This window comes from Polypterus senegalus, chromosome 5 (assembly GCF_016835505.1).
Source record: "Polypterus senegalus isolate Bchr_013 chromosome 5, ASM1683550v1, whole genome shotgun sequence".
NCBI classification, from domain to species: Eukaryota; Metazoa; Chordata; class Cladistia; order Polypteriformes; family Polypteridae; genus Polypterus; species Polypterus senegalus.
Window position 1 is genome coordinate 117,756,269 of NC_053158.1, and position 21,846 is coordinate 117,778,114.

General features: G+C 42.1%; 1 long non-coding RNA gene across 2 annotated transcripts; it reads right to left on the reverse strand.

The window, feature by feature from the left end:
• Nucleotides 1–9,294: 9,294 nt before the first annotated feature.
• On the reverse strand, nucleotides 9,295–12,342 carry LOC120529461. Of its 2 annotated transcripts, none has more exons than XR_005633750.1 (3): nucleotides 12,286–12,342; nucleotides 9,441–9,492; nucleotides 9,295–9,348 (listed from the first exon to the last, which is right to left on the reverse strand). It is a non-coding gene; the product is annotated as an uncharacterized LOC120529461 (long non-coding RNA). The 2 variants fall into 2 exon arrangements; XR_005633749.1 differs by lacking the exon at nucleotides 12,286–12,342 and adding an exon at nucleotides 9,883–10,765.
• Nucleotides 12,343–21,846: the final 9,504 nt, after the last annotated feature.

Below are 21,846 nucleotides of genomic sequence, written 5' to 3' on the forward strand. Positions count from 1 at the left end.
TATATATACGGTTATACACATATATATACAAATCTACATATATATATCTACATATATATATTAGGTGGACTCGATTAAAAAATTAATCCAATTAATTAGAGGCTGTGTAAGAATTAATCTTGATTAATCGTATGTAATCGCACACGAAATTTGCCCCAAATCGCAAATGTTTTTTTTTTATTTAAAACGGTTTTAGTGGGCGACAGAATCAAATAATAGACATGGACATGAATATTGTAAACTGAAGCTGTTTTAATTTCTGAAAAAAAAAGCCTTTAAACTGCATTTGAATTCAAAACAGAAACAAAAATATCATCCCTGGTTAAAATTGGGCAGACTTAAAAATAAAGTGGTAGTTTAAGTAGTTTAAGTACATTTGCAGAATAGTATTGTCTTTAAATAATAATAACCAAAATTTCACCATAAAGTGCAGTTTTTCTTCTTAAAAAATAAGTCAGAAACATAAAAGGTAATTTGACCAGCTTACTCTTTAAACTCTGAGTAACATTAGCCAAAATTATTTTGTACATTAGGCTAAAACAGTGTGATCATTGAACATTTTGTAATTAGATGTATTTAGAATTACTAACGGTCACGGAAGTCCAATGATCCCCAGTAAGAGCCACAAAGTCCGCTTTCTGTAATGCATCTAATTTTGCTTGCTTTTCAGTGTGCACAAAACCATGCTTTTATCAAGGCTTCGCTCGGGAAGTCGAAATGATCAGTCGTAGGAACGCGCTTTATTCCGACTCTAACATTTTTGTAGCTGTGATGTGTGCATCAGTGTAATGGATGTACCAGGAAATCATGCATTGACAAAAGTTCCCGTTTGCTTGGAATTGAAAGTGTGATTAAATGCGTTATTTTTTAACGCGTTATGGAGTACATGCATCGAAGCTTCTCAACTGTGCTTGTGCTAAGAAAGGGAAAATTTTAAAAATAACGTAACATGATTCTGCGTTAACCTAATATTTTTTCATACGTCCCAAACCAAGGAGATGGGAAGGTAAAATGAATCGGGTAGCGCGCGTACATAGTCCGTACATCCCCTCTCGGGAATCAGGATATCGCGCATGAGTCGAGGTACGGCTGCAATTCTCGAGAGACGACCTACCAAAAATTACTGCAGGGACGCGAGTTCGAATCCCGCTCAAGGCACATTGCCGAATGGAAAAAAAAAACTTTCTCTTCAACGAACGGTGCCTTGAATCCTACATTGCAGTTGTAGTTTGTTTATTTTTCTTTTTTGATTAAACGAAAACTGTTTAGTGTATGATTTGTCAAGGAACACACAGACAACAAGCAAAGTTAAAAATCACACTTACTGCCTGCCCATTCTATTGAATCATAATTATAACAAATAATAATGCATTTCACTTCCTTATAAAGTGCCTTTACTATCGTCTGAGACGGCTGCACAGCATAATCAAGAAGGATAAAATAAAAATGAAAGCACAATAAGATTTAATAAATAATAGTGCACAGATTTGTGTTTGTATATATTTATAACATTTGGAAAGTAATATATTCTAGTTGATGCTGACAATTAATTTGAAGTAGGTAAAATTAAATATTTGGAAATATTGCAAAGTAAACAGTAAACAGCACTTATATATATATATATAGCATTGTCTGAGTATTAAAGGTGTAGGTCTACTTTATAAGCATAATTTATAACATCAATGTTAATATAGAGTATTATTATTATTCTATATTGGCCTTGATATGAACGATTTGTGAAATTAGTGTTAAGTATTAAAAAAAAGCATACCGGTCTCTTGTTTTTACAGGTACATATATACACAGTATATATATAATTTTTACTGCAGTAATTCATTGGTCTTTATATACCAGAAAGACTTTCCAAGAGTCTTTTGTAGGAAATATGTACACATAGTTGATTTATCATTTTCAGATAAAAATTAACTCGCCCAAACAATTCAGTTTAAAGTTTTTAAATTGGCAAAGATAAAGTCAAGAAAAAAAACCTTTTCACTTTTTATGATTTGTATTTTTATAATTATAGAGTACTTCATATTATTTTTAAAGCTCACTGTGTAAAATTGAACTGATTATACAATTCAATGTTTATTATATTTATAAATTATTATACATGTCTTTACACTTGTTGCATAAATATTTAATAAATGTAATAAACTTAACCAAGAATGTTTAAAAATCATTCAAAAATGTGCAGGTAAATGTAATTATATCTGCACAAACTGACATTCTTGAAGTAGGTAAAAATAAATATTTGGAAATATTGCAAAGGGAAATGTTTATATACTTAGTGCAAAATAGCTATATGTGTTCTAGTAAACAAGCATAATTAACTATATATATATATATATATATAATATATATGCTATTCTACTGCATGATATATATATATATATATATATATATAAGATATATATCTATATCGATAGATAGATAGATAGATAGATAGATAGATAGATAGATAGATACATTGATAGACAGACACTCAGCAAAAAAAGAAACGTCCTCTGATTTTCAACTGTTTTTACTTTCAGTAAACTTAATGTGTAAATATTTGTATGAACACTAAAAGAGTCAACACCATAAGACATAAACTAAAAATGTTTCACAATGTGTCCCTGAATGAAGGGAGGCTCAAATTCAAAAGTACCAGTCAGTATCTGGTGTGGCCACCAGCTGCTTGAAGTACTGCAGTGCATCTCCTCCTCATGGACTGGACCAGATTTGTCAGTTCTTGCTGTGAGATGTTACCGCACTCTTCCACCAAGGCACCTGCAAGTTCCTGGACATTTCTGGGGGGAATGGCCCTAGCCCTCACCCTGCGATCCAACAGGTCCCAGACGTGCTCAATGGGATCGAGATCCAGGCTCTTCCACTGCGAGGATGATCAGCAGTCCTCATGCCTCCCTGCAGCATGCCTAATGCACGTTCACGCAGATGAGCAGGGACCCTGGGCATCTTTCTTTGGGTGTTTTTCACAGTCGGTAGACAAGTCTCTTTAGTGTCCTGCGTTTTAGAACTGTGACCTTAAATGCCTACTTTCTGTAAGCTGTTAAGGTCTTAACGACCATTCCACAGGTGCATGTTAATTCATTGATTATGGTTAATTGAACATGCATGGAAAACATTGTTTAAACCCTTGACAATGAAGATCTGTAAAGTTATTTGGATTTTTAAAACATTATTGTTGAAATACACAGTCCTGAAAAAGGGACGTTTCTTTTTTTGCTGAGTATATATATATATATATATACTATGGCATGATATATAATTAACTATATATATAATATATATGGATATATATATATAATTAACTATATATATCTATAATATGCATGCTATTTTACAGCATGTATATCTATAATATATATGCAATTCTACAGCATGAGTAGAATCATCAGAGTATTAAAGGTGTAGGTCTGCTTTATAAGAATAATTTAGTGTTAAGTATTAAAAAAAAAAAGCATACCAATCTTTTGTTTTTACAGGTACATATATATATACATATATATTTATATACCAGAAAGACTTCCCAAGGGTCTTTTGTAGAAAATATGTACACATAGTTGATTTTCTCTATGATTTGTATTTTTATAATTAATGAGCACTTCATAGTATTTTTAAAGCTCACTCTGTAAAATTAAACTATGATTATACAATTCAGTGTTTATTATACTGTATTTATACAGTCTTTACACGTGTTGCACAAATATTTAGTAAATGTAAGAAACTTAACCAAGAATGTTTAAAAAAATCATTCAGAACATGTGTAGGTGAACGTAAATATATCTGCACAAACCGACACTAGTGAGTAACATTTTTAGACAGTTCAAAAGCAACGCAAATCGCGAAGCGTCTCTGTGTGCCGACTCGAAGAAGCTTTTGCAGAATACATTAACTGACAAGAGGTTGGCCCGCCCTCTCCGAGTTTTGCTAGTCGTGATTCGTCAATTCTTGGTAGCAGAGCGAGCCGTCATTGGCCAATTCTTGGTAGCCGAAACGGGGCGCGATTGGTCAATTCTTGGTAGCCGATACGGGCCGCAATTGGCCCGTGCTTTCAATTCTTGGTAGAATCTTGGTAGCGGAGAGCGATCCATGCTAAAGTATATATTGTAGATCGGGCTATAGATATACATTTATATATATATACCCGTGTATCGCAGTGGAGAAGTAGAAGTTATGAAAAAGAAAAGGGAACATTTTAAAAATAACGTAACATGATTGTCAATATACAGTAATTGTTTTGTGAGTGTTATTGAATGTTGCTGTCATCAAGGATTTGATTATCATTATTTCTTTCAATCAGGCTCGTATTTGTACGATGTGTTCCAAGTTACATTCCGTGTTTGTCAATCGTTGTAAAGATAAGAGGTTTCATTCATCGATTAGTTCCTTACTGCATCAATAAACAGCTCGTCTTCCTTTTTATCTGTGATGTGACAAACTGCATGCACGGGTTTTGTTTTTTTTTTTTTACGCCGTCTTCCTTTAGCGGGACATTGACTTTTTCCACCGTGTGCTTTTCCACAGTAGCTGCATTTATGAATATGCTTATCAAATCAATCAATCAATCAATCAAACATTTATTTATATAGCACATATTCATACAAAAAAATGTAGCTCAAAGTGCTTTACAAAATGAATAGAGAAATAGAAGACACAATAAAAGATAAACATAAGTCAACATTAATTAACATAGAATAAGAGTAAGGTCCGATGGCCAGGGTGGACAGAAAAAACAAAAAAAAACTCCAAACGCTGGAGAAAAAAATAAAATCTGTAGGGGTTCCAGACCAAGAGACCGCCCAGTCCCCTCTGGGCAATCTACCTAACATAAATCAGACGCTTCATATTTTTTGCTGCCTTTTCAACTGTGTAATTCGGTTTTTGTTCAGCGCTCTTTTGAACTGTTGCTTTTTATCTGTGCACTGCATCAGTTCACGTGAGCCACTCGGTGTACTTGCATCGAAGGTTCCCAGCTGTGCTGGTGCCATCTCGTGCTATGTCCATAGCTTTATTTAATGTTACCTTAGTCCTGGCACTTAAAACTTTCTCTGGCAGTTTCGCTGAGTTTGTGTCAAACACCACCCGGACCATCTCATCTTCCTCTCCATAAGCACAGTCCTTCACCCGTGAATATTTACCCGTGGCAGTTTGCTATTGGATTGCCGCTGACGGATGGCCTTATATGGGCAGGCACTAAATTACAAACGCCAGCGGCAGCCTGTCTATGAACTTAATTTAAAGTGTAGGTTTACATCGTGCTTTGTTTCCGAAGTAGCAGAACTCGCTTCTTATTGTTTCGCTGCCTTCTCAATTATATAATGCATGTTTTCTTGAGCGCTTTTTTGAGGTCTTCCTGGTTTTCTATGTACTGCGTGATTACGTGGGAGGCGTGATGATGTCACACGAAACTCCGCCCCCACGGCGTCAATATCATCCACTTGCAGAGCCACAGCACCATACGTCACCGCAGTTTCAGACCCGCAGTTGTAGACCCGCAGTTGTAGACCCGGAAGTGACGTTTCAGGACTGACTTCGTAACATTACTTTCGGAAGGTTTCGCAGGTCTCGGCAAGTAAGTCTTCTCAAGTCAGAACTGACGTCACCGCAGTTTGAGAACGGAGAATCGGAAGATAACTTTTGGAAGGTTTCGGCAGGTCTCTTTAACATGTCGACAAAATTAAAATCGTTAAGATCTGTGTTATTTGAAAATAGTTTTTCGTTTACATTCATGAAACGAAATATACAGTATAATTACAATGTTTGCACCACGTTAGATTTTAGTAAAACGTTAATAATAAAAGTGATTACATTTTTTAAAGAATAAACATTTTAGCCAATCTAATATTTTTAAACATGTATGTGAAGAAAAACGGCAATACGTTATACACTGAATTATGCTATATATTAATTGCCTTACATTGAACTTCTCTAGTTTTATCACTTATTATTATAAGCCACCAAAAAAATATTATTAATAACCCTAATGTATTTATATAGCACCCTTCCTATGCCCAAAATTCAGAAAGAACAACAAGACCTATATAACATTGGCTACAAATATCTCCACTAAATAAAGATAAATACAGGATATACAAAACATTCAAATAGAATAAAAAACAATAATCCAGACTAATATACAACATATAATACTACAACAAATTTTTGAACAAATAACATAATTTGTGATAAGGCAAACCCCGAGTACTTGGACAGATAGAGGGGGTAAACTGAAAGGGCAGAATGTCAGGTCTGTTTAATGTTTTCCTAAACGAATGAGTTAAAAACAAATGAATGGAGTCAGCTGATGTCATTAATTTTGGGAGGTCATTCTACAGTCAGGGCGCTATATACAGCTGAAGGCCCTGCTGTCACCCACAGAGTGCAGGTTAGTGGGGGGCACAGAATGAGAGGACCTCAGTGGGCAGGTCAATAACAGAATTTGATATTCAATCCTGTAAGACACAGGGAGCAGTGAAGCTGCAGGATGGCTGTGATGTGCTCGCCGTTGCCAGTCCCTGTCAGGACTCTTGCAGTTGAGTTTTGAATCAGCTGGAGCTGTGATATACAGTAAGATTAGAAGTGGCACCTGCCAGTAGTGACTTACAATAATCAATGCTGGATGTGATAACAGCAGGGACAAGATTTTCACCATTAGAAAGGAGGGAATGAGCAAACATAAGAAATGTGACACAGGTGGTAGTTTCTTAATGTGGCTTACATGGCTGAAATAAGAAAAGGAGGAATCAAAGTGACACCGAGATTCTTTGCAGTAAAAGAAGGTCTGATGAGACCATCACCCAGAATGGCTGAAGAGGAGCTTGTTTTCTTAAGTTCTTAAGTTGCACTTTAGTGCCGCTTTGCAGGAGATAAGTTATGTTGCAATTTAATTTTAAAGAGTTCTGCTCTGTTCAGGTTTTAATTTTAATTTAATTTCACTGAAGCAAATTGTAAGCTGAGAAGGCTGTGATGAAGTGTCACTTTTAACATTGAAACAGATCTAAACATCATCTGCATAAAAATGATAAGCCAGTCCAAAGCTACAAATAACTTGCTCAAGGGGAAGCACAGAGGATGTCATTTCATTAACAAGGGGAAGTCAGATGGAGGAACTCCTGTGAGAAATTAAGGCATGAGGCTTACCCTGGACATGACATAAGCTGCATGGCCACAACGCCATATGCAATAACTTTTACTTTTACACAAACTGGGACAGGAGCTCCTCAAGATGAAGGTAACAATGCTTAACTCAATAAGGAAAAATAAGCCAGAGCTCCCATCTCAACTGCTGGCCACACAGAATAGGCCAGTGAAGACCTTCACGTTTGTATAAACAATTGACACATCCTTGGTGCACAATGTGACCTGCACAGAGAGAGGAGATTCCATGGCCAGAAATGATAATGGACGCTAATTCTACAAAAAGAGGAGTGGAGAATTTAGACAAAACATTACGCTGGATGCTGGCCACAGACAATTTTTTCAACGTATTGAACATCTCATAAAAATACTTTTGTCATCTGGGCAACCTTGAACCGAGGCTGGAACAGGGAGAAGACAGAGCCATCTTGAGGAGCAGAGTAAACCATTGGTGACACCTCACATGCTACTGGGATGACATGTGCCAAAGACCCCAGCATGTACAGCCATTGTGTCGATTCAACAGTCCAATCCACAGAGGAACCAATGATGGTACCTGTAGTGTGTATGCATAGTGAGTGTGTTTGTGTTTCTCACTGTGTGAACTGTACAGTTATTACAGTATTGTGTAGAAAATGAAAATATTAAATTCTGCTTGATAAACACATAGAATGTGATCTGAGAGTAAACAGGTTATTTACATTGCTTGTTAAACTAAAGTGACCTTCTGATTTAAAAAAAAAAAAGTCCCAATAGTACATACGTAGAAAAAATGTAATCATAAATTGAGATTCAACACAATTCTTTCATGCTTCTCAAAGAGAAATTAAAATATGAGGTTTGTAAACTACTGTATTTGTGAAGGACTGAAGTGTGAGGCTATCTAAAACTACCACTGAGTGTACTTCAGTAATGTGTTAGTGACTTAGAAAACCACAATATTACATTATTGCACATCAGCATCTTCATAATGTCCAAGACCTCAAATCTTTCACTGCTGTACCAAAATAATGTTCTGTCCTCCAAGGAAACCCTCAAAAAAACACTACATTATCTCCAAAAGGAGACATTTTTACTAATTTTCATGTTTGTTCTGTGATGAACTATTTTTAAAAATATTTTAAAGGAGCCTTTAGATAGCACTAAGTGGGCTTTAAATGAGCAATAGACCCAAAAAAAGACTTGCAGTTAAATTGTTTATTTTCAAAAACTACCCACCATCAAAGGAAAACAGAAAAATCAAAGTATTATAAACTGAAATCAACAGAGTATTAATGCACAATAAAATACAAGTAACAATCAATGTAGCAACAGACAATAATTATATTGATTCATTAAATATGCAGTTTACTTTAAGTTTCATTTTATCCCGACATTCCCGAGTGAAAAGTTCCATATCATCCCTAAACTGAAAAATAAATATAAAGGGTTCTTTTGCCAAAATTAAATCTTCAGTTTCAACTGCATCGATGATGTCCTGGAGAGCTCGGCTTTGGTCCTCCTCCTCCATCTCCAGAAAATGGGGCTCAGACACGGCACCTCTGAACAACTGTCTATGTTGGCGCAACCATTTTACTGCAGTGTGGAGGTCCCTTTTTATTAGTGGTTCCTTTAGATAAAGACCACAAAGAGAATTAAACAAAACATGTATTTCTACATGCCTATTTAAATAATATTAGATATTACATACAGTATATACCTCCTCACTGCTCTGGGTCTCATTCACACTCTCCAGTGCCTCTTTAGTGAACGCCTTTGTCCTGTAAGAAATATTCACACGTTAGCCAGAGAGAGAGAGAGAGAGAGAGGAGATACCTTTCAACAGCAAAATTCTCCAACAGAATGAAGCACCACCACCTCCTGATCAAGGGTAAATCACACTGCCATGCAGATGGAAAAAACAAAGTACATTAAAACCAGTAACAGATATTAACAAATAATCAGAGACATAAGTGAAAGCTTACAGCTGTGAAGTCAAATGGCATCCAAGACAAGGTGCAGAGCATACTGTGGAGCACACAAAAGAATTATCTTAAATTAATATTTAATCTATTTGCATACAGTACAGTGCACACTCTACTTATTGCAATTTATTTATAGTGATTCTAAAGAATTCCCAACCTAAAAAATAAGTTTCTTTGATTTTCTCACCATCAACATGAATACGCCACAATCCACTGACCCAACCAACTGCTGTGGAAGATTCTGAAATTGAAATGGATTCATATCACCTACTGCAAGTTACAAAAGAATGTCCATTACTTGTAGTCCTCTCAATGACATTCCTATAAACTAACCTTGTTTTTAATTAGTATCCATGTGCCTGAAGATATTCGTTTTGTCATGTTACTGTAACAAAAACAAACAAACAAGTCTTACACATACAAATGTAAATATCCAATATGTGCTGATATTTAGGTAGAGTAAGAAAATCTTGATGTAAGCAGAATATAAGCACAACTTCTTAAAGTAGGCATGTGTTATCAATATTAGTGTGACGGCATTTTGCATATACGGGTTGGAAAATGGATGGATGGATGAATTAAATAAAATATTGTAGTCTGGCAGTAGGGGCAGTGATAATGCTGTGATGGTCTGCAGTCTAAACCACATCTGTGGATGGCAAAACCTAAAATGTGTAACAGTATAAATTGTTATAATGTAAAATACCGAGTTAAAAGTATACAGTATGTACCAGTACTGGACATACATTAAAAATAAACTCTCAAATGAATTTACCTTCATGGAGAACTGCCTTCTTGAAATGACTCTTCAAATGCTTTTTTAATTTTTCCAGTTTGGAGGGCTTAAAAACATTACCACTACAAAAAGGACAATGGAACAAGGTGCAACATCTGTTGCATTGAGTCAGCAGTGGTACTGACTCTCCCAATTGAATAGTTATGTGTTTCTATAAAAATGACAAAAAAGCAGGATAGCTTTAGCAAGTTTAAATTCTGTATCTACAGTAATCACTCACAATACTAAATAACTGTTTTAATCAAGCAATCAAATTTGAATTATTTTGTGCATTTTACAATTAGTATTGTCACAAAGCAGCTTTAACTATTTCCAGGCCATAAACCTGGAGACAAAAATCTTGGTGTCAGTACCAGATTATAATTGAACAAAATAAAAAATGGTCTGTTTTGTTTTACACAAATTAAAAATAACATAGCAAGTTTAAAAAGAAAAGACAAAGGACAAATAGGAATGCAGATTCATTGTAAATTTTACTTATTGGACTGACTAAGCAAATATATTTTTATCCTAGATTTGAAGGCTGACAGACTGTCAGAATCTCAAACCACTTTGGCAGGGTTGTTCCTAAAACAGTGTGCTTTACAAACTACTGTTTTATTTCCAGCTACAGCTTTTTTTTTTATTCTAGAGACAACAAGATATTCCACTTCCTGTAAGAGTGATTGTAAGGAATTAAAAGGTAACTCAAATATTGAGATCCTTAACTATGCAAAGTGATACATGTGATCACCAGTACCTAATAATTCAATACAAAATACAAAATTTGCAGAAAGAAAATGTAAAGAAAGCAAAACAGGGGTGATATATACTGTTCATATTTCCTGGCTCTTGTAAGCTCTTCAGCTGCTGTATTTTGAACTAAATTAAGTCTGTTATCATCCACAAAGCCTTATAGTGATCCATGTAGAAGTAATAAAAGCACGGATAAGTTATTCAGCATCATGGAATGCTAACATAATCTAAGTTTTGCAATATTTCTTAAGTAAAATGAAGACTACTCTAGATACATGTTTAGTATGTGTATCAAATGAAAGATCATCATTTTCATTGTAGATATATCCAAGTTTAGAATTAGTGCATTGTGAGTGATAGGTGCCATCAACAGACATGTTACATTCAGACTGACATTTTTAGCAGCTTTCAACCAATGACTAGCACTTCTGTTTTTTTAGAATTCAACAAATGAAAATTTCAAGGAATCTACTTTCTAACAGGTAAACCTCTATTTTAGAACACTGAGATGGTTCATGTAGTTGATCAGATGAATATCATGGTCTATAGTATCAAATGTGGCACTTACTGTAGATGTAATACTATGGCCCTAAAAATGCAACCTTCGTCAGTGGAGTGCAAATCATTGAATACTTTGACTAAAGCAGTACCTGGGTGAAAATGTTACAAGAGATTACTTTTATTTGCAAAAATATAGAGAACCACTTACCTACACCTTTCTCTAAATTTCAGAAATACAAGAAAGATTAGAAAATTGGTCTATAATTTGATAGATCACAGTTAAAAAGATTTCTTTTTTTACATTAAGAAGAGGTTATTAGCCAGTATAAATAATGTAGGTACACATCCAAGATTTAAAAACTAATTTATAATACTTAAATGTGGCTTACCAAAGAGAAAGAAAAAGATCTTTCACAAATGTAGTAAGAAAATGAAGGAAGATTTAGACTTGTTAACTAATGCACCAAATTCTGAACATTCAATTTGGGCAAAGGATTTTAATTTCTCAGCTTTCTTAAAAGCAACATCATTTGACACTACTTCACTGGCTAAATAAGAAAACATAATTTATTATAAAGTGGTGTAGAATTTTGAAGCTTATACCTAGATTACTTTCTCATTTGAAGACTTAATGTTCACTTCTTAACCGAATAGGAATATGTTTGTTTCATTTTCATTAAAAGTCGCTACCACCCCAAAAAAGAAAAATAATTAAAAGTTAAATAAACACTACGTTAACATTCGTTAGGAAATGAATGGATGGATGAATACAATTTATAAAATATATTACAAACAACAAAACGAAACTTAAAAAGATCTTAATTTAGGTTAAATATCGTCTTAAAGTATTGGGAATTTTCCGTTCATCAAGAACATAGACTGAACTTTGAGCAAAATGCATTTTTATCGTATTTTGCTGACAATGCAACATTAAGTGTCGATTTCTCCAGTTTTTACGAGGCAAACCACCGTAACCAGTGTTGCAGTCATTAACAATTAGCTCGCCAGCCAAAGATTACATACATGTAAACGTAAAGTTAACTTTTCAAACTGTTCTGAAAACGTTTTGCAAAATGTACAGGTTTATAATTATATTAAGAATAACAGTAATAATAATAATAATAATAACAACAACAACAATAATACCGTGCTGTTTTCTGTCATATTTTGTTCGTGCTCAAAAATGCTGCGCTCGTGCTAAAACTAAGACTTGTGTTCGATAAATGGAGGCGTTGTTTTCGCCTTGCCTAGAAATGGTAACGTCACTTCCGGGTCTAAAACTGCGGGTCTACAACTGCGGGTCTGAAACTGCGGTGACGTATGGTGCTGTGGCTCTGCAAGTGGATGCTTCTCCACGGCGTTGAAGCTCATCTCCATTACAGTAAATGGAGAAAAACTGCTTCCAGTTATGACCATTACGCGTAGAATTTCGATATAAAACCTGTCCAACTTTTGTAAGGAAGCTGTAAGGAATCAACCTGCCAAATTTCAGCCTTCCACCCACACGGGAAGTTGGAGAATTAGTGATGAGTCAGTGAGTGAGTGAGTGAGTGAGTGAGGGCTTTGCCTTTTATTAGTATAGATTATTTTACAGTCCCTCCCTTTCAAAGATCCAAGAGGACAATGAGAAAAAGATCTCTCAATCAATATTCAATTCAATTCAATTTTATTTGTCATTCAGCAGAACATCCGAGATGTGCTGCAGAACGAAACGACGATGCACAAGACATTAATAAAAACACATGGTTAAAATCAATTATATTCTAATTAAAAGTGCAGAAAAATTATGATTAAAAGTGCATAAAAATTTCTGATTAAAAGTGCATAAAATTCTGATTAAAAGTGCATAATTCTGATATAAAGTGCATTCAGTAAAATGCTAAAGTGCTTCATTTAAAAGACGAACGGCGGTAGGAAAAAAACTGTTTTTAAATCTGGTGGTTCTGCATTTCAGGCTGCGGTACCTTCTGCCTAATGGCATGAGGGAAAAGAGTTCAGAGGCAGGATGAGTGGGGTCTCTGGAGATCCACACAGCTCTGGCCAGACAGAGTTGTTTTGCCAAGTCTTGTACATTAGGCAGTGGGGCTCCAATGATCCTCTCAGCAGCCCTCACCACTTTCCTCAGTGCTTTCCAGTCCAAAGCGCTGCAGCTTTCCTGCCACAGAGAACTGTTGCTGGTTAGCACGCTCTCTGTGGTCCCTCTGTAGAAAGTGGTGAGGACCGACTTGCTAAGATGGGCCCTTTTTAGCCTCCACAAGAAGATCAGGCGCTGGTGAGCCTTCTTGGTGATGGAGGAGGTGTGCAGGGACCAGGTGAGGTCGTTTGTCACATTTACTCCTAGGAACTTAGTAGACTGCACAATTTCCACAGCAGTGTTCTTGATGTAGACTGGGGTGTATGTCAGCTGTTTCTTCCTGAAGTCGATCACCAGTTCTTTCATTTTTTCAACATTCAGTATCAGATAGTTTTTATTACACCATTCCACAAATGACTTCACCTCCTCTCTATTATCCCCCTCCCCATCACCTCGAATGAGACCCACCACTGTTGTGTCGTCCGCATACTTAATGATGTGATTTGTGCTGAACTTGGCACAACAGTCGAGGGTCATGAGCGTGAGGAGGAGGGGACTCAGAACGCACCCCTGTGGAGAACCTGTGCTCAAGGAGATGGTGTCTGATTTATTCTTCCTTACCCGTATGTACTGAGGCCTGTCCGTTAGAAAGTCCAATATCCAGTTTTGCAGAGGTGTGCTCAGTCCCAATAGGCCCAGTTTGCTGATCAGATTCTGAGGGATGATGGTATTAAAAGCCGAATTAAAGTCAACAAACAGCATGCGGACCAGAGCATCTCTGTTCTCCAGATGTCTCCAGTCCTCAGTGGCACGGTTGGAGCGGTAGGCGAATTGGAGTTGGTCAAATGAGGAAGGTAGGACAGAAATAATGTGGTCCTTAATCAGCCTCTGAAAACATTTCATCACTATTGATGTTAGGGCTACAGGGCGATAGTCATTCATGGTTGTGACTGTGGGTTTTTTCAGAACCGGGATGATTTCTGAGGTTTTAAAGCAAGATGGCACAACAGCCTGACACAGAGAGATGTTAAATATATCCGTAAGGACATGTGTCAGCTGCTCCGCACATCCTTTGAGTACGCAACCTGGTATCTGGTCTGGTCCTGCCGCTTTCCTTGGATTAATTCTCCTCAGAGTCCGAAGAACATCATCCGGTTTGAGACACAGTGCCTTCTCGTCAGGATGAGGGGTGGCCTTCGCTGGTGATGTGTCATTCAATGCTTCAAACCGTCCAAAGTACTTATTTAGGTCATTCAGGAAGTTGAAGCTATCATCACAGGGGTGAGAAACTGTTTTGTAATCTGTAACAGATTTAATCCCCTGCCACAATCTTCTGCTGTTCCTGTGATCTTGAAAATGACTCTGTATTTTCTTTCCATGAGCCCTTTTAGCTCTTCTGATAGCTTTATTGAGGTTGGCTCTTGCTGTTCTGAGGGCAGCTGTATCTCCAGATTTAAAAGCAGAGTTTCTCACTTTCAGCAAGGCTCGCACCTCAGCAGTCAGCCACGGTTTATCGTCTGCCCTGACAATTATGTTTTTGGTGATGCAGACTTCATCCATGCATTTAATTATGTAGCCAGACACAGCCTCTGCATATTCATTTATGTTTGTCCTTTGATCTGTGGTAGCTGCCTCACTGAACACAGACCAGTTGGTGCACTCAAAACAATCCTGTAGTGCGTTCATGGCTTCTTCTGGCCAAGCTCTCACCTGTTTGAGTGATGTTTTTGATCTGATGAGCACAGGTCTTTATGCTGGGATTAGCATAATAGAGATGTGGTCTGATGAGCCAAGATGGGGGCGTGGGGATGCTTTGAATGCTCCTTTGATGTTGTTGTAGACATGATTCAATATATTGGTTCCCCGAGTTGCAAAATCGACATGTTGATAAAAATGGGGTAAACCTCTCTTCATGTTTGCCTGGTTAAAATCCCCAGCAACAATGACTACTCCCTCTGGATGTGTAGATTGCAGATCGTTGATGTAGTAGCAGAGTGTGTCAATGGTTGCCTTGGTGTCAGCGTCAGGGGGGAATATAAACAGCTACTATAAGTACAACGGAAAATTCCCGTGGCAGATAAAAAGGCCGGCATTTAACTACCAAAAACTCAATGTCCAGAGAGCAACATGTGTGGATTTTTTTTGAGTCAACACACCATCTGTTGTTTATGTAGACGATGATACCTCTGCCCCGTGTTTTGCCGCTGAGACTGCAGCACCTGTCTGCCCGGTGGATAGTTAGCCCCGCTAGGCTGATAGCAATGTCGTTTGTGGAGTCGGTGAGCCAGGACTCCGTAAAGACAAAAGCACAGCAATCCTTAATCTCTCGCTTCAATGTTAAATCCAGCTGAATGTAGTCCAATTTATTCTCCAGTGAGCGGATATTTGCCACCAAGATCAATGGTAGTGGCGTTCTACATGGATTAGCTTTAGCCTTAGCACTCAGCCCACCGCAGACACCTCGCTATTGTTTACGCACCGCCGCCGTCTTGTTCTCAGGGCGCGGGTAGCACTGGTAGATGATTTCGGTGCTAAGCAGGCTTCAGCGCTCGTCCGTAGCAGTCCAAGTTCTTTCAGTAGAACTATGATGTTTGTATTTACTAGTCCTTTATCCTGTTCCATACCCAGTGACAGAAGGTTTAGACGAGAGTAGTATAATGTCAGGCGGCTTCTGTCAAAATTTAATCCAAATTTGATTGATGAGATTAAACCCCGCCTTTTAAATCGAAGACCGGAAGTCCCGCCCCTCACCCACCGGATGTTTTGTTGACCTTTGATGACCTTTCAGGAAATCCCCTCCCCACACCCCTGGATGTTTTGTTGACCTTTGATGACCTTTATCAGGGTCCCTGTTGATTGATGACAGGAAGTCCCCTCCCCCAACCCCCTGTTGTTTATTGACCTTTAGCCCTGCCATCTGTTTTCCTCAGGAAACTGTCAAGGGCAATTTGATGGATGCCCCCACCCTCCTTGAAGCCCCCACCACCCCGCCCCTTGAACCCAGCACCACCCCCAACCACTTCCCAGCCCCCATCTTCCTAAGACATGTTCAGGCATGTTGCAGCCGGACTGAAGGGAATGCCTAAGCCTCACTGATAGACAGCACATGATGTCTGGCCCCCTTCTTCCAAGGACATACACACACACAGGCTCCGTTCGGACCAATCTAACTTGTCGCCGTTCCTGCCAATATTGCTTTAGGTAAGAATCCTTGTATCTATGTAACAATTATTTTAAAAATATCTATCTAATCGTTGCTATATCATTTGTAAACCCCCTTGTATTTTATCTAAGCCAAAACAGCCTTTTCCTTCCCATCTCCGTGAAAATCCTTTCACAGACAGGCTCTGAGTTTAAAAGCATTCAGCAGCGCACAGAAAGACAAGCAGTCTAGCTTTTAGCAGCCCCGCAGGCGTGTGCTTGTAGTTCAAAGCACACTGAAATACAAGCTGCCCGGCACCCTCTGCGCAGCCTGGCTTTTAGCAGCCCCTGCGCGCGTCCGCGAGCTGGTCAGTCCCAAAGCACACAGAAAGGAAGAAAGGATCTTTCTCTCTGTTCACACTGAGCCCGGAGCGCAGCTAGAGCCGTCAGTGCATGCCATATGGCCGGAGCTGTGTGTAAGTTCACCTCCTCCCCTGACAGCTCTGCGCTGATTCAGTCCAGGCACACGCAGGCTTGCTAACAGCTGAGCGTAAGCCCCCCTTCTTCCATTCCCAAGACGCATGGGTCTTAAATAGTTAAAGGCTTTCATGATAACGTGTAAAACCTGAGATAACTAGTTCGCTATAAGCCCTTTAAAAATCACACAGTTAAATAAGATGCAGCAGTTCCCTTTTAAATCACGCTGGAGACGTCTAAATGCTAAATGAATTAATATATTTATAATTTGTATTTAAATCGATCTAAAGCCATCTCTTGTTCTACCCCTGTTAATCCTCCCCTCATGCAGAAACGCGTTTAGTTTTTTTTTCTAAAAGTTTGAATGCCTTAATCAGATTGGATATCTCGGGCTAGAGAAAGGAACTTTAAAATACTCTTTGTCAAAACGGCTCTTTCCAAAGCCCTCACCCCTCACCCTCACCCTCACCTCCAAACCTAACCCCACCTCACATCACCTCACCCCACCCCACCTCCGGCCGTCTGGAGTTGATAGGGGTCGCTGGTGATTCGGTATCGATTCACCCTTACGCTCTTAGGATGGGGTCAGGCCGTTGATGCCCCTTAACCTTGTGGCCGAAAGGTGAAAAAGGTCTTATGGAAATGCATTGTAAAGACCGAGGAGACAGTAGCAAGTGTTGGGGTTTTCCGGCCCCGTATATTGTAAAATACAAACAAAATTGGGTCAATATCATAAACAAAACAGTTCATAATGCGCGACGCCGACTCCTGGTGTCGCGGCCATTTTATTGGGGAGGAGCCGGAAGTGGAGGAATGCCGGGAAGGACCGCAAGGGAGGATGGGAAGGATGACGTCAGGGCAAGATGGCGGAGGAAGGGCGGAAGTATCGCACTGCGGTCAATCCAGGCCTATGGTGCAGGAAGGTCTTTCTTTCTATGAGGAAGCAGAGGGAGAAAGTTAATACCCCACCATTCCCTGGCGGCGAGTGGTTTCCCAGGTGCTGTCGAATCAATCCGCGGCCTCCTACTCGCGCGTGACACGATCCCCCTTAGCCCAGGACCGCCAGGTCGGGCGGACCTAACCGAGAGGTCGTGAATACGAGAGAGGGCATCGGCATTGGCCTGAAGGGTGCCCCGCCGATAAGTGACAGTGAACTTATACGGCTGTAAGTCCAGGAACCACCTGGTGACCCGCGGATTCGACTCTTTGTGTAGGGACATCCACTGAAGTGCAGCGTGATCAGTCACCAGAGCGAATTCGCGACCCAGCAGGTAGTAACGGAGGTGGGTCACTGCCCACTTAATGGCCAAGGCCTCCCTCTCCACTGCCGCTGCACCGGCCCCGGTCCATCAGTTTCCGCTAAGGTACATCACAGGGTGCTCGACACCATCGACGCTTTGGCTCAGCACGGCACCCAGGCCTGTGTCCGCGCCGGTCTGGAGAATAAACGGAGCCCAAAATCGGGCGTCCGTAACACAGGTGCCGGCGTTAGGGCCTTCTTTAGGTCACTGAACGCTGTTCTGCTTTGTCGGTCCACACCACGTAGGGGAGCCCTTTTGTCAGGTCAGTCAAGGGTGCTGCTCTTCGAGAAACGGGAACAAACCGGCGGTAGTAACCAAGCCCCAAGAAAGCCTGCACCTGTTTCTTGGTACTGGACGGGCCATTCTAAGATGTCTTTAACTTTGGAGCTCTGTGGCCGCACCTGTCCTTGTCCCACGAGGTAGCCTAAATATTTGGCCTCCTTTAATCCAAAAACACTTCCGGGGTTTATGCGGAGGCCGGCTTTAGCCAGTGTTCGGAGGACAGCTGCGACCTGCAGTAGATGCTCCTCCCAGGTGCCGGAATAGATGACAACGCCATCCAGGTAGGCGGCACTATAGGACTGGTGGGGCTTCAGCACTCTATCTACCAGACGCTGGAAGGTCGCCGGGCCCCGTGCAGCCCAAATGGGAGGACCTTGTACTGCCAGTGCCCGCTAGGGGTGCTAAAGGCCGTTTTCTCCTTTGCGGATGCCGTTAAAGGAATTTGCCAATACCCTTTGTCATGTCAAGGGTAGTCAGATATCGAGCCGCACTCCAGCCGCCAAGGAGGTCACAATGCGGGCATGGGGTAGGCATCGAACTTGGAGATCTGATTCAGACGCCTAAAGTCATTACAGAACCTCCAGGAGCCGCCTGGCTTGGAGACGAGGACAATAGGGCTGGACCAGGGACTATGGCTCTCTTCAATTATGTCCATGTCCAACATACGCTTTCACCTCCAGTTCGACCTCTGCGCTGCTTTGCCTCCGGAGTCGGTAGGGCCTCTCCCGGACGATTACCCGGCCCGTGACTATATCGCGCTCAATCAGCGGTCCGCCGGGTGACTCGCCACTACCTCGGGATGGCTCGGAGTGTTTGGGCTAACTCCTGCCGCTGCTTGGGGTCAGCTCTTCGCCGAGGTTAAGGGCAGTTGTGCTTGCGAAAAGGGAGAGTGACCTACGGAGCTGGGAGCTCCTCTCTATCTCCAGGGCTTTAACAGGTTGACATGATAGATCCTCTCACCGGTCGACGCGATTGGGCTGTTTCACCAAATAGTCGACGAGTCCTTTCTCTCCTTAACCTCGTAAGGCCCTTGCCGGTTAGCGAGCAGCTTCGAGTGGGAGGTCGGGACGAGCACCATAACTCGTTCCCCGAGGCGGAACTCCCTGAGGACGGAGTTGCGGTTGTAACACCGGCCTGCGCTGCTTGCGCACGAGTCACGTGCTCTTTAGGAGGGGCCTGATCTTTGTGAGTCGGTCGCGCAGTTGCGCCACGTACTCAAAATGTTAGAGGAGGGAAGAGCCTCGCCTCCCAGCCTTCTTTTAGGATGTCGAGGATTCCCCGGGGTTGTCGCCCGTATAGTAATTCAAAAGGGGAGAAGCCTGTAGAGGCCTGGGGTACCTCCCGTAGGCAAAAGCACGAGCGGGAGGAGCTGGTCCCAGTTCCTGCCGTCCGCTGACTACCTTGCGGAGCATCTGCTTAAGCGCCTGATTAAATCGCTCACCAACCCGGCAGTTTGCGGGTGATAGACTGACGCTTTCAGGTGCTTTATCTGCAGTAATTTGGCTACCTCCTTGAACGTATCCGAAGTGAAGGGCGTACCCTGGTCCGTGAGGACCTCCTTGGGTATGCCCACGCGTGAAAAAAGTTAACCAGTTCCCGTGCGATGCTTTTAGTATTAGCGAGCGCAGGGGAACCGCCTCTGGGTACCGGGTGGCATAGTCCACCATGACTAGGATATACTTGTGGCCACGGGTTGAGGGCTCCAGGGTCCCACCAAATCGACCCCTATCCTTTCAAAGGGATGTCCACGAGGGGAATAGGGACTAGAGGAGCACGGTCCCTCCTAGGAATCTGGCGGGTCTGGCACTCGACAGGATTGACAGAACCGCCGGACCTCCTCATTGATCCCAGGCCAGTAAAAGCGGAGCTTAATCCTCTCCAGTGTTTTTCGCCCCGAGGTGGGCCTAGGAGGTGAGCATGTGCCAACTCGCATATCTCCCGCCGGAAGGTACGCTGGAATTAGCAACAACTTCCGCACCTCGCCTCATGGGTAGCCACTCGGTACAACAGATCATTCTCAAGGACAAAGAAGGGTTCCCGCGGTGTGGATCCGTCCGCTGTTGAGCTGTTAGGCAGAACGATCGCATTCCGGCAAAGCGCAGGGAGTCATCATTCCACTGCTCCCTCTTAAAGGAGGCCGCGTGGACCGAAATTGATGGTCCAGGCCGAGAGGGTCTTGGGGCCTGGGCCCGGGAAGAGTTCCTGGCTAGTCCCTTCTCCGCGGAATCTTCCGGTCAAGGTCCGTAGCCACGAAAGGTCCCCGAGACACCAGCCCCATAGGGCCTGCCCTTGTGCACGGCGTGGAGGCCGCGGGAGGGGTGCCTTTTCCCTCATAACAAGATCCAACGAGGCCCCGGGCGCGCGAATGGCTTACCGCTGATTCTTTTAGACCAGTCTTGTCCCAGAATCACTGGGAAGGGGGTCAGGTAACACAGCGACCGCCATTTGATTGGTTCCCCTTCCAGGTAACATAGCAGTGAGCGGAACGATATGACCTAGTCCCCCCATGCACACAGGTAACCAACAAGTGCTGTTTTAACCACTGTTGCGGTAAGACGAAACGGCGAGCAACAATGGTAATGTTGCTGCCGGAATCAAACAAAGCCACCACGGCGCGCCCATTTAGCAACACCACTCCCGTATTCGACTCGCCAAGGGATGCGGCGGGTACAATACCTCTCCGATGATGTCCAGCTGCAGTCCATAGGCTCCGGGCGTGTGATGGGGCAGTTTGGCAGCAGGTGGCCGGTCTCGCCACACTTGAAACAGCGGCGGACCCGCCTCTCTGGGCTCTGGCTGGCGCTTCTGCAGCGCCGAGGGGCTCGGGTGGCCGCCCGTCCCTGCCGGTTCCCGCGAGCAGGCTTTTCTGACCCCCCAAGTCGGAGGACCGCCAACTGACGCTCCAGGACGCCGAGGAGGCCCGACATGTTCTGATAGGCGTGTCCCCGACCTGCTGGGCGAGGGAACTGGGCATCGCTGACCAGGCCTTCACAGGCCACCCGCCGACCACTTTCCGCCTGCCGGGCTCTCTGGCCGTAGCCAGCGCCCATCTTGCCCCAGAACTCAACGCCTGGGCGCGAAGCGGCTTTTCGGGTCAAAGACCCAGTTCCGCCATTCGCCGCCTGCTGGCCCGGCTAATGCCGAAGGGCCAATATTTCGGGCTTGAGGAGGTCGTAATTAGCGCCTCCTCCTCAGGGAGGTCATAATAGGCCGCAGCGCTGGTCCTTCAGGTATGGCGCCAAGATGGACGCCACTGACCGCTGCCACTGCTCCGGTGGCCGCCCTCTCAAACATGCCCAGGTAGGCATCGACGCCCTCCGGCGGGCCCATCGGAACATAGGAGGAGGCGGCTGCCTGGGCGGGTCTGGTCTCGCCCGTTGGGCTTCCACTAACCTGGCCTTCGTGGCCTCCAGCTCCCGGGTGGTAGCGGCT